General features: G+C 41.1%; 1 protein-coding gene across 1 annotated transcript in view; it reads right to left on the reverse strand.

Moving 5' to 3' along the window:
- The window catches only part of DOCK10 (dedicator of cytokinesis 10), a 212,025-nt gene that overhangs the window by 182,457 nt on the left and 16,607 nt on the right, over positions 1-12,961 (reverse strand).

Here is a 12,961-nt window from a genome sequence, read left to right on the forward strand (position 1 = left end):
TTTTAAGCAGTACGCGGGCCTCTCACTGTTGTGGCCTCTCCCGTTGCGGAGCACAGGCTCCGGATGCACAGGCTCAGAGGCCATGGCTCACGGGCCCAGCCGCTCCGCGGCATGTGGGACCTTCCCGGACCGGGGCACGAACCCGCATCCCCTGCACCGGCAGGCGGACTCTCAACCACTGCGCCACCAGGGAAGCCCTGGAGACCACATTTTAACTCACTCCCCCATGCCACCAAGCTCAGAGCCAGAGCATAACAACATGACAATAATAACAACAAGAAACATACAAAAGCTAACATATGATTTTTTAAGCTTATGTCTCACACGAATAATACAGCCTGGATTGTTAATGTTCTTTAAAATGTTGTTTAAAAAGTTATGCACCTAATTCTACACCTAGAATATAGTGTTCTCTTTCCATTAAAAACATAATCAACCACCAAGCAACTTATTTTCCCTGGACTATTTTTCTCTGTCTTTTAACGAAGACTGAAAGGCATTCTGGGTCGAGGCAGACGATTTCTCTCACAAATGATCAAGTGAAAGCACACAATTGGGAGTTGAGGGGCCAAATCAATGCTATTATCATTGATCTGCTAAGGACTACTGCCCGACAGTAATTTCCCCCTGGAGACACATGCATCTCTCTGCTGGCTGGCTGGATCTCATGTGAGCCTCCCACTGCTGGCAAAGTTAACTACAGACCTGAGTTATTTCTTTTAAAGTGAAACAAGCACCCCAAATTGCCCTCTAGTCTTTCCAATTGCTAATTACCTTGCTTTCACTGTGAATGTAACCCAATGTTTAATAATTACCTTGAAAATCACGTGTTTTATGGAAGAGCCAAGGTCTTTCAAATCTGTGAAGCTCCAATGAAAAAACTGGTTAATTTATATAACATCAGTATTACATATGTTTTAGTCTTGTGGTAGCCTTTTTGTTTCTGTTTGGTTTGGTTTGAACTGCAGATGGATGTGTCTTTACAAAGGGAGGGTGATGAGGCATTCTTACCTAAGCAATTTTGACGAGGAAATAGATTGCCACGTACATGCCAAACCCTGAACATGCATGCGACCAACCGTTCAGACCAAGGACTGCCTGCTAGTGGAGCTGACTGATGGTCTAGCTGCAATTTCTGCAACCCGTATGCCCCACAAACCGTTCGTTTAATAGTGTCATAATGCATTTATCTTTTTTAAGGCCTCTGTAAGGAGGCCTTAAAAAAGCTAAGGCAATACTTTGATTTAAGTGTTTAATGCCCTGCATTGTAGAAATTGGTGAGTAATGGATGGGTCTTGGCTTTTCAATCAAGAGCTTCTTTGTGTTTTACAGAGGATTAACTGTTGGATTTTCTTTATTTAGCTGTGCACGCTAGAGTACATTCTTGACCTCTGGATGCGCGGTAGCTCAACAAGGTCCCCAATTAAAGGACAAATTGACTTCTTGCTTTTTGTTCAGCACCTCTCCAGGTGGACACAGGAAAAACAACAGGAAAATGAAGATTGGATGGCTCTGAAAAGGGCGCTAGTATCAATTGAATCTGGTTTATGAGACTGGGTGCAAATGCTGAGAGGCTCTAAGGACATTCCCTAGTCTTGGTCCAGTGCCAGATATCAGTGATAGAGGGGATTAAGTCAGGGTGACCACCCTCAGTCCAGGCGGGAGATCATCACAACTACAGAAATATAAGAACGCAGAAACGAAGTGTCAAGTGATGACTATGAGTAAAGAACATGAGGTTAAGGTCAAGGGGGACTTCATACAGGCATGGAGACTTGAGTCCAGGCCTGGACAATGGTAGTGAGACAGGAGACAGTTGGGCCCCAGGCTGAGGAGCTTGTCCCTTGCAGAGAGATGCTCCAAGAGGAAGATAATAGCAGGAGAATAATGAGAGGAGCTGAGCCCTACCCAGATAACAGATAAAAGACCACATATTCATCATTCTCGAAGTCAAGGAGACCTTCCCAACTACACAGGCACAGAAAGGTGCTCGAAGGTCAAAAAGGGAGGGGCGGCACCCCATACAGTAGGTGATGTCAACCTAGGTATAGGTCTCTTCACTAGAATCCATCTTGGCTAAGAGATGCGCCCACACATATGTGAGGACCCTGAGATGTACAAAATACAGACGCAGAACCAGGCAAAGCAAGATGACTGGCCAACGGAAACCTGGAAGAAATGCCCCATATAAGTGATTCAAACTACCACGAGGGCGCGACTCTCTCTCTCTCTCAGTCCACCCGTGCGTGCCTATTCACACGCACTCTTTTTTCCTCCTAATAAGCACTTTACTTTTTTCACTACTTTCTCTTTGTGGGAATTCATTTCTACAAAGCCGAAGGGCCAGGGCCTTGTCACTGGCCACTGGTCTAGTGGCTAGGATTCAGCGCTCTCACTGCCACGGCCTGACATCAATCTCTGGCCAGGAACTGAAATTCTCCTTCAATCCGCTGCAGGCCGAGGCCACCCGAGATCAGTAGGACTTCGAAAGTCACCTTTATAAGAACCCCCAAAGCAGGCATTCTCCAGTATATGCAAGAATCACACAGGAAGGTTGTTAAAATTGTGGATTCCTGAGCTTATCCAGGACCTCAGTAGGTCTGACAGGAGGTCCAGGAATCTGGCTTTGCTAACAAACATCCACGTGATTCATTTGAAGATGCTACACAGACCACATTTTGAGAAACTATGACTCAGAAGCTGGTTCACCTAATTGTTTTCTTAATCAGAAGAATCATATAATAGTATCCAATGGGGCAACACTCCCAGTGCTGTTTTTCATTTTTTTTTACTAGACTCAAGTCTTATTTGTAAAATCAAATATTTCCTTTTCTCTTAGGTATACTCAAAAAGAGGCAGAATTAGCTGACCAGCTACATTGCCCTAAACATTTAGGAGGCTGAGGAGAAAACCCTGGAGTGTAACTAGTTGTCGAAAACTGGGCCTCAGACGTGCCCCATCTGTCCTTCGATTTCACTTTGTTTCTTCTTCATTGGCTATTTCTCTGCTTGGACTTTTGTAACCCTGGTCATACTGGCCTCTCAATTATTGTCTAAACAGATTTTCTTAAACTTGGCATTAGTGACATTTGGGGCCAGATCGTTCTTCTTGTAGGGGGTTGTCCTCTGCATTGCAGGATGTTTAGCAACATCCCTGGCTGGCCTCTACCCACTCGATGCCAGTAACCCCCCCAGGTCCCCTGCTGTGGCAGCCAACAATGTCTTCAGACATCATCACATGTCCTCTGGCAGGTGGGGGAAGGAGGGAAAAATCACTCCTGCTTGAAAGTCTCTGGTCCAGATCCTAATGCAAATTATTCTGCCTCAGTATTGCTTTGATGATGGCTTTCAGGCCCAGAGATCTCGGGGCAGATGATGGAAGTTTCTCTTCAGATCAGAGTTAGCTCCTACTGAAAGCCAAGTTGAGAATCACTTGGCATTTGGGTCTTTTGTTCCTCCTTGCTTGGAGGAACCCCGGGGCTACTGACTTTCAAGTCAGTCCCCTCTCTTATCCTCTATATGCCTCAAAATCCCATTATTGGCATTAGTCTATGAGTCTGGGTTTCTGTTCTGGGGTGTCCCTAATCAAGTGCAGCTATCACTTTTCTGGAAAAGAGCCGAAGCCATTAGAATCTTCAGTAACTTAGCATGATACATCCTAATAGGCAAGCTGGCCACCTAGGCAAAGCCCCAGGGACGTGGAGATGAAGATAGACATTTTAACGGTGTGAAGGATAAAGCTGAGAGTGTGGTGTTTGCCATGGTGGGTAAGATCACTGTGCTGGAGTCAGTCGGCCTGCGTTTGATTCCTGGCCTTCCCGCTTACTTGTTGAGGGTCTCCAGACAAGCTACTCAACCTCTCTGAATCTGAGCTTTTCACCTGTAAAATGAAGGTAACCATAGTACCTGTTTCACTGAGAGCTGTGAGGCTTAATAAAAGAATATTTGCAAAGTGTTTAGCACAGTGCCTGGAATATAAAGAAAATGCTCAAAAGACGTTAGCTCTAAGTTTGGTTGTGGCGAGGAGGGGTCTTAAGTTAGGCTGTGTGTATTGGGCGGGAGGCGCAGATGTCCCAGCTGTTTACGCACTGAACTTGGAGAGGTGGGGTGGGAGCACAAGAGGGGCGCTAGCTGCTTTGAAAGCAGCAGTAAAAAGGAAAGGACCTTCCAAAAATGGAGGGAGTGGCTAGGAGACCCCCTTGGCTTGGATGTGGATAATTAGGTTAAAAAGCCCCTCCTCCCATGCACACTCCATCCTTCCACAACTGACCTCTTTGTGCTGTGTCTTGCAATACTGGTGATTTCATTGTGAAATCCCCACTGTGCACAACTACAAAAGCTTCCAATTATCCTATTTCTGTCATCTCCCTTCATCCCACACAAAAGACCAAAATGCCAAGGAAGTTAAAGAAAGCCAAGATTTAACCAATATCATATGATTTTTTTCAATCTTTTCATGGTTACTTTTCTGCCTAAGTGAGACTGTAAATTCCCAGAGCAGTGAACAGTGTTGTCTTTATGTCTGAACGGTGCTGGGTCCTTTACTGGCATGTGGCAAATACCAACTCTGTAATTACCAATTTGATGTTGTGAACAGAGAAAAGGGCACAGCACTTTCTTTTTCTCTTTCTTCTGCTTCTCCTTTCCCACAACTTTCTGAGGCCACAGCAAGGTATTAAAGTACACTGACAAGGAGACATTTAATCTGACTTTGCTCCCATTTGCAAGGATGTCACAGATTGGGAAGGAGATACGTTACACTAGATTGTATCAAAAGATCTTTGGCAGCATTTAAAATTGGCCTCCCTCTTGCTTTGGTTGGCATTCAGGGTGATGGTTTCAGAAAACAGTTTTGAGTTTGTGTTCCCTTATCTCTCTGTGCCCATAACAGCTGAGTGGAGACTGCCGTTGAGAAGTCATTTCTTTTGTTCTTCTAGGCAGAGTGCATCTGTGCTCACAGTGAGAAGAGCATCGGATGACAGTCAGGACTCCTGTATTCAAGAATCAATCCATTCACTGATGGTCTAAGCAACTTTGGGCAAAGCAGTAACCTCTCCGGACGTCTTTGACCTAAAGCCTTTTTCATCTCTAAAATGTTTATGTTTTTAAATAAAACTTGTATTATCCATTTTCAGATAGTCTGATGACCGGCCTGAGAAAATAAGCTTTTTGTCTGTTTTATTTTAAGCTCAACGGCCAATTGGAAAGGAAAGCAATCTGCAGTCAGAGCACCTCTTTCTGCACGCCAAGTCCAGATGGTGTACCCCCAAACGCTACCTGTGCCTCGCTCCATGTTCCAGCTAGATTTCATTTCAGAAGTCAATAGCTGTGCCTTCTCACTAGATGGCGCTGTCCTTGACATGGCTCATAAACAGACCATTTAAAAGAATTTGGGCACTGTTCTCATACCCACTCGTTGTACTGACAGTCTCTGACTTTCCTATGAGACATCTCCTCTACCCCCTTATCTTCCAGAGCTCATCCAACAAGTGCTCTGACCACACCTGGATTAAAAAGACTTTTTTCTCTGAACTTGAGCCTTGAGAAGAAAGACACAAAGCTGTGGTATGTACCAAAGCCTGCCCCAAACCCTGCACGTTACAGCTCCAGGGGCCCTCCTCCTACTTCCTGTGTTTACGAGGTCTTCTGGTGAGTTCTGCCTCAGTCTGATGGGCTCGCTCCACCTTCACTCTTTATTCCCCTTGATTTAGCTCAAGCCATTTTTTTTTGGTAACCATATAATGTTTGCAACCATTTGTTTATTTCCTCTGTAAATGGGTGCAGATATTGTGCTAAGTATTTAGGGAAATCACAAAAGTAAAATAACTTCTTTGCCTTCACAGAGCTTAGAGGAGATAGTCTGGCACATGCTGTAATGAGACGTTTGTATTAGAAAGCCCTAAAAATCAAACAAAGAAAAATCTCAATATTCTTTCTCCAAATACTCTCTTAAGTGCTAAAACCAACAAAAAGCTCATTACCTTTCCTTCCAAATACTATTTCACATGACTTTATCTAATAACGCTAATAACACGCTAATAACACCATCATCCATGTAGGTGATAAAATTGGGGACCTGATTCTCTTTTTCTTTTTTTTAATTTAATTTTTATTTTCTATTGGAGTATAGTTGATTTACAATGTTGTGTTAGTTTCAGGTGTACAGCTAACTGATTCAGTTACACATATACATATATCCAGACTCTTTCCAGATTCTTTTTCCACTGATTCTCCTTTTCAACATCCCTTATCCCACATCTGCATAACCAGCCCATCACTAAACCTAATGATTATATATGTTCTCTTAATTATCTCTCTCACCGCAGCCATTTTCCTGTTTAAAGCCAGGTTTGACCCCGTCACTCCCCAGGTCAGAAGCCTTAAATGGCATCCCCCTTGTCCTTATTCGTTCTTCCCAAACTGTGCTCTAGAACTTCAAGATGTGTGGGCCAGTGTTCCAGATAAGAGATATTCAATGTCAAATAAACTTGGGAAACAACGGATTGAACAAAGCTAAACTGGCCTTTTCACGGAAGAACTCTCAGAGCTTTAAATTTCCAATGTGTAATGTGAATCTCTCAAGGAGTGTGTACTAGGCAATATTTCCCACACTGATTTTTGCACAAAAGCATTTTCTTACAGAGCACTTATTATTCTGTGTCACATAGTCTGAGAAGTGGTCTCTGCAACCAGCACTCGTAGTGAGCCACCTGGTGAGACAGAATTTAAAATATTTGAGAAAAAGAAGACGACAGCAGCTTCTTTTCCAGAGTTGAGAGAAATTGCAGGGGTTTACATGACAAAGCAGGAAAGTCTGAATTAGGGCAGGTGCTGGGTTGCTTGGTGCTAAAACAGAAAGATGACAGCATGGTGGCTGGGTGACAGGGTGGCTGGTGGCTTTGGGGTAAGACTTCTGTACCTTTTCCAATTTTGGTCCTGTTCCTTCCCCAGAGTAAGCACCAGCCCAGACGTCCACTTCTCCCAGGAGTGACTGTTCTGAGCAATATAAACAAGCCACTTGTGCACATCAGTTAGAGAAACACACAACTTAAATAAATACTTAAAATAATTTGCTTAAATTGGACCAGAGGTGACATCTATTTAGGTATGTGGCTTTGGGTTTACTGAACCTCTGTGAAATCTCAGCTTAACAGGATAAGGCAGGGACAGATTTTCATGGTTGTGTACTAAGCACTGAATAAGCACTGTAGTCAGCATGGAAAATAATTCATGACCCAGTTAAGGTGAAAACATGGATGTCTGAATCCTCCCTCCATCCCTGTCCTCCACCTTTCCCCTTCAAGAGTTGGCAATATCTCTAGTCTGGTTTGTAAACAGATTTTTAAAAGGATTTGTTGCATTTGATGCATTAGTATCCACATTTTCCACCTGCATTATGTTGCTGAAAATTACATTAAGTGTCAGATATGTATTACCACATTCCCCGCTTATTGTTTTACAGTCAAGAAAGGATAGTCTGACTTGTTATTATTCAATTATATCTGTGGAAATCTTTCTGAATTAGGAGTTGGAGTGCACAATTTCTCGAAGTCAAAATATAATCTCTAGCCCTACATGGACATTAATATCAAAATCATTTTCCACTCAGACCAGCCAAACATACTGTAACATATTACAGGTAGTGTAGTTCTCACTGGCTCCTTGAAGTTGGAACCTTGAATTAAAGTAAAACTGATGCAAATTTATAAGAGAATGACAATCAGGCAGCCTATGGCTCAACCTGGTCCCACACTTGTGTTTTCCTGCCAACATTGTTTTAAAATATTTGAATTAGTTGCCAGCATTTAAAAATGGGAAGATTTTACATAAAAAGCCAAGTTACATAAAAAGCAAAGTTATTTGCTTCTCTTGGAAAATTCAAGATCTAATCATACTAATCCTCACTTCTTGTGTGTGTGTATGTGCGCGTGTGTGTATGTGTGTGTGTGCTCTTTTTTTTTTTTTAATCTTATTGGAGTATAGTTGATTTACAATGTTGTGTTAGTTTCAGGGGTACAGCTAAGTGATACAGTTATACATATACATATATTCATTCTTTTTCAGCTTCTTTTCTCATATAGGTTATCACAGAATATTGAGTAGAGTTCCCTGTGCTGTAACTAATCCTCCCTTCTGATGTTGAAAAAATTGCCCAAGTGGAACAGTGGCTGTACCCCGTAGATGGGCCATAGTTTCTTTAGTTTGCTCTGCTCCCCGCCACTCCCTTTTGTCTCCTTGTCTAGCCTGATTCACTTGTTCCCTGCAAGGCCTGTAGGCATTTGAGTTTGGAATCTTTGACTTAAAGTCACATTTAAGATCATGACTTTTAGACTGAAATAATGTCATTTGCAGCAACATGGATGCAACTAGAGATTATCATACTAAGTGAAGTAAGTCAGAAAGAGAAAGACAAATACCATATGATATCATTTATAGGTGGAATCTAAAATATGACACAAATGAACCTATCTATGAAGCAGAAATAGAATCAGGGACATAGAGAACAGACTGGTGGTTGCCAAGGGGGAGGGGTGGGGGGGTTGGATTGGGAGGTTGGGATTAGCAGATGCAAACTGGTATATACAGAATGGATAAACAACAAGGTCTTACTGTATAGCACAGGGAACTATATTCAATATCCTGTGATAAATCATAATGGAAATGAATATGAAAAAGAATGTATATATATGTATAACTGAGTCACTCTGCTGTACAGCAGTAATTAATACAACACCGTAATTCAACTATATTTCAGTAAAAAATAAATTAAAAAAAAACATCATGACTTTTAGTAAGACTATTGTAACTGGGAATCTGCAGGAAGCCTTGCTTGATCCCTCTACATTAAAGATTTCTACTGCCAATATATTTGTAGTTAATCCAGGTCTATATTAGATGGCTAATTTACTCCTGAGAATTCCCTGTGTGTGAATAATGCACCAATATCTTGAATGAAGTAATAAAACCGTGTTTTGGTTCTAACATTCCTGCCAGAACACCTTCTCCTTGCATGTATGGAACAAGAGAATATTTCTGGTGTTGATTAAGCCATAGAAAGCATTACATTTTTAATTTTTCAAAATAAAAACCATTTTGAGGCAGAGTCAGCTTGTGGGAGAAATTGGTGTGGCAATTAATGGCGTGGTTCAACACCTCTTCATATAAAAGATGGGAACATAATGCTAAGCAAAACTTCGAAGAAGTGATGAAATATTTGTTTTAAAGAGGAAGCAAAAATTTTTCAAGCAGTAATTTCACATTAACGATGAAGGAAAGATAAGAGGTTTAATATTAATGGTTATCGTGATACTACTAAGGTATTTATAAATTTAAAATTATTTCCACCGTACATTTTAAGGACTATATCACATATCTGGATAAGGAACTCAGTACTTGTGTTGATCATTTTCCTCATTCAATGAAATAAAGACATGAGATTGTAAATAATCTTGAAAACACTAGCTACATCTAAAGCTCTATTATGGTATGAGAGTATAGCTATGAAGCCTTAACAAATGTTCTTATTTATTCTCTACAGTTATCCTTGGGAAACTAAGAGAATACTAGTCTCCTTTCTTCATATAGGGTCCCCGTGTTAGTAATTATGTAAGTCATGATGAGAGACCACAAGAGTCTTTCGAATAATTTGATGGTTTCATGGTACTCTTTCCAGATATGCTATGGTTGCATTTTTCTTGCACTTTGAAAGATCGTCAAGGGCTGATTCTGACACACCTCATAGTTTCTGGAAACTACACAGTCATATTGACATTCCTCCTGCCAGAGGAGGAGAAATGTCATAATCCGTTACTTAGTAACAGATTTATCCCAGAAATCCTCCCTCCAAAGCACCAATGCCATTTTCTTGGCTATTCCACCATTTCCACAGTCATGGCTTCCCTGCTGGAATGGCTGAGATCAGGTGTGAATCACTCCTCACTGCCCCTATCCAGTTTGCCAGTGGAGTACCCTTCTGGCCTCTCTGTTCTCAAAACTAAACAACACAACTTAAAATTGTCCTGGGAGTATAATATGATGCTAAGACGTTTTTTTGCTGACGTCTTTTGTATTAAATGACAAATGCATATAGCTTAGCCTCACTGTTCCAATAGTCAATTGGACTGTAAACCAAATTCTGCCCTCTGCATGAAAAAAAAAATGCATGAAGAAATTTAATGAATCATGAAGAAAATAATGTTAATGGGAATCTGGCATTGCTCCCAGCTTTTCTTAAACCATGAATGACAAGTAACTGAAAATTTGGAGTTAATGTAATATAGAATGGGAAATTTTTATTTCAAAAACAATAGCAGGGTCTTCCCTGGTGGCGCAGTGGTTGAGAGTCCGCCTGCCGGTGCAGGGGACACGGGTTCGTGCCCCGGTCCGGGAAGATCCCACATGCTGCAGAGTGGCTGGGCCCGTGAGCCATGGCCGCTGAGACTGCGCGTCCGGAGCCTGTGCTCCACAATGGGAGAGGCCACAATAGTGAGAGGCTGGCATACCGCAACCCCCCCCCCCAAAAAAAAAACCACAATAGCAATGATGATATGAGAGACTGAGAAGGGAGAAAGTCAAAATTAAAATGAAGTTCTGAAGCTCTCCAGTGCAGGTTCAAACTCATTTCCCCCAACTTGTTTTGATATATCATTAACAATAGACAATTAGCAACTTCCCAGGCTTAAATTTAATCCTCCTACTATAAAATTTAATAAGGTTGGCCTTACATGTAGGGAGTACAGTTACTCCTGCGTGGGTTAATTCAGGGAAGGACTATTTGGCCCTGGAACATATCTGGAGCTCCTTGTTACAAAACCTACTTGTTTCTTAATGCCTGCAAAGCAAGGTTTAATATGCAAATAATTGCAGAAGGATAATATAATATTCACATCCACTGCAGAGCAAAGAGAAGTAGGATGGAAAAGTTCAAGGAGGCAAAGAGGCACTTGGGATGTGTGTGTGCTTGGTGTGAGAGTCAACTAGGTGAGTGTCAGGGACATAAAGACTATTCAGTCTGAAATTCAAAGAGCCATTTTCTCCATGTTATTTTCAAAATATTTAAAAATTTGTATTTGAGGGGAGGACGACAATGCAGGATGCAGTGGGTTAGAACACATTAATAAGCCTCTTGTGGGAATTTTCTTTGGTGAAATTTAGAAGACTCTCTGCGTTTAGATGGATGTAATAAAAAATATGCCACAGAATTTAACATGAATCACAAAAACTCTTTAAGCGGTAAGCTGCTGTAAAAATAAAAGCCATTTGATACCCATTCAAAATTTCATGTATCATTCACTTTCTAAATGCAAATGAGTCTTTAATATAGCTTAATATTTCAACCAAAGCTCTTTGAAATAGATGCCATTTGACTCACCAATAATTCCTTTTTGAGGGCTTAAAGAAGCATAGGAACCAAGAGACCAGGAATAAAACCATGATTTTTCATGATTATTCCATGGGTTTAAATATTGGCCTTTAAAAATTTCTAAGAAAATGCAATCGATGGTCTTGAATATCAGCAACAAATGGAAGTTTACATTTTCCCTTAGCAACATGCCCTCCAAAATTGCAGAACTCCCTTCCCTTCATTATTTTGTTCTTTTCCTTTCCCTTAGAAGGGATTAGCGCTGTTGTAAGAACTCATACTTCATGGACACAAGACTAGGAGAAAGAAGACTGCAGAATGGTTAAAGGTAGAGACATAGGGCCATCCTGCCCCCTTACACTGCCAGGTCACTTCTAGTGTGGACGCCAGAGCAAAAATGCTTCTTTTTGGTGGGTTATGCCAGTATCACTACATCAGGTAAGAGATGCTCATTTCATAGAAGAGAAGAACTCTTATTAATCAGCTTTTTAGCTGCTAGAAAAAATATTAATAATTACTGGTTGATTTTAAGCAACAATTTTAAGAAACAATTATGTCTGGTATCTGACGACATGCATTTTCTCCAAAACATAATCTTTCAACTTTTTAAGCGCATATTTAATGCCAAGTGCTTTCACTTCACAGTGTGTGCAGAGGTTAAGGAGATTGGGTCAGAATCCTGAAAGTGTCTAAATTTCATGTTGTGTAGGAGTGGGGGCAGAGCCTGGCGTGTAGAAAATATTAAGTAAATGTTTGCTGACTGCATGCTCCACAACAGGCACTGTTAGGGGCCCTTCTACGGCAAGGTCGATGTTCACACTCAAGGCTGGTCTCAAATTTACTTTTCTGCCCTCATCTCCCGTATGGTTCTGTAATAGTCCACAGTCCAGCTCTTCTAGAGTAGATTCTTGCCTTCCTTATCCCTCTAATGAAACCTCATTGAACTTTGTGTTTCGCTCATGGTAATCACCTTACTTCTGTTTAGAGTGTACTCACTTAGTACAGGCCAAATGCCCTCTTGCTGCAGTGTCTTAGATACAGAGCCAGTGGCTTAATTACCTTTTTACCCTTGAGAGAGCTTAGTCTCAGAACTCTAACATAGCAGGTGCTCCATAATTATTAAGAATTTATGTGGCTTCCCTAAAACTCCTGTATAGCACATTTAACTCTGAAGCCTACAGCACTATTTCTTAAGAATTTATTTGAAAATGCTTAAAGAAGCAACTTGAATTGTACTCATTTACATAGGAAGGGCCAGAAGGCCTCAGAGAAAACTTTATAATATTTTCCTTTTCACAGGACTATTTTCAGAGAAATAAATTTCACTCCACCCATGTTTCTTGTATACAAAAAAATACTTTTCAAAGAGCCATGTTTAAATTCTGAGTGAAATGCTACTTTTGGAAATTAGAATGTATTATTAATCACTCCACTGTGGCTTCCAGGGAATGTAATACTTACTATCTATAGCAGAATTGAGCTAACTGATTAACATTATCCTGTAATAAACGCAAGTGGGCACAACAGACTCCCTGACTCCTTCGGATATTTGGCAAACAAAGTGCTCAGCCTATATACCGTCCACTCTCAGCCCTCTCTT

Source organism: Lipotes vexillifer, unplaced genomic scaffold, assembly GCF_000442215.2.
Source record: "Lipotes vexillifer unplaced genomic scaffold, Lipotes_vexillifer_v1.1 scaffold907, whole genome shotgun sequence".
In the NCBI taxonomy this organism is placed as follows: Eukaryota; Metazoa; Chordata; class Mammalia; order Artiodactyla; family Lipotidae; genus Lipotes; species Lipotes vexillifer.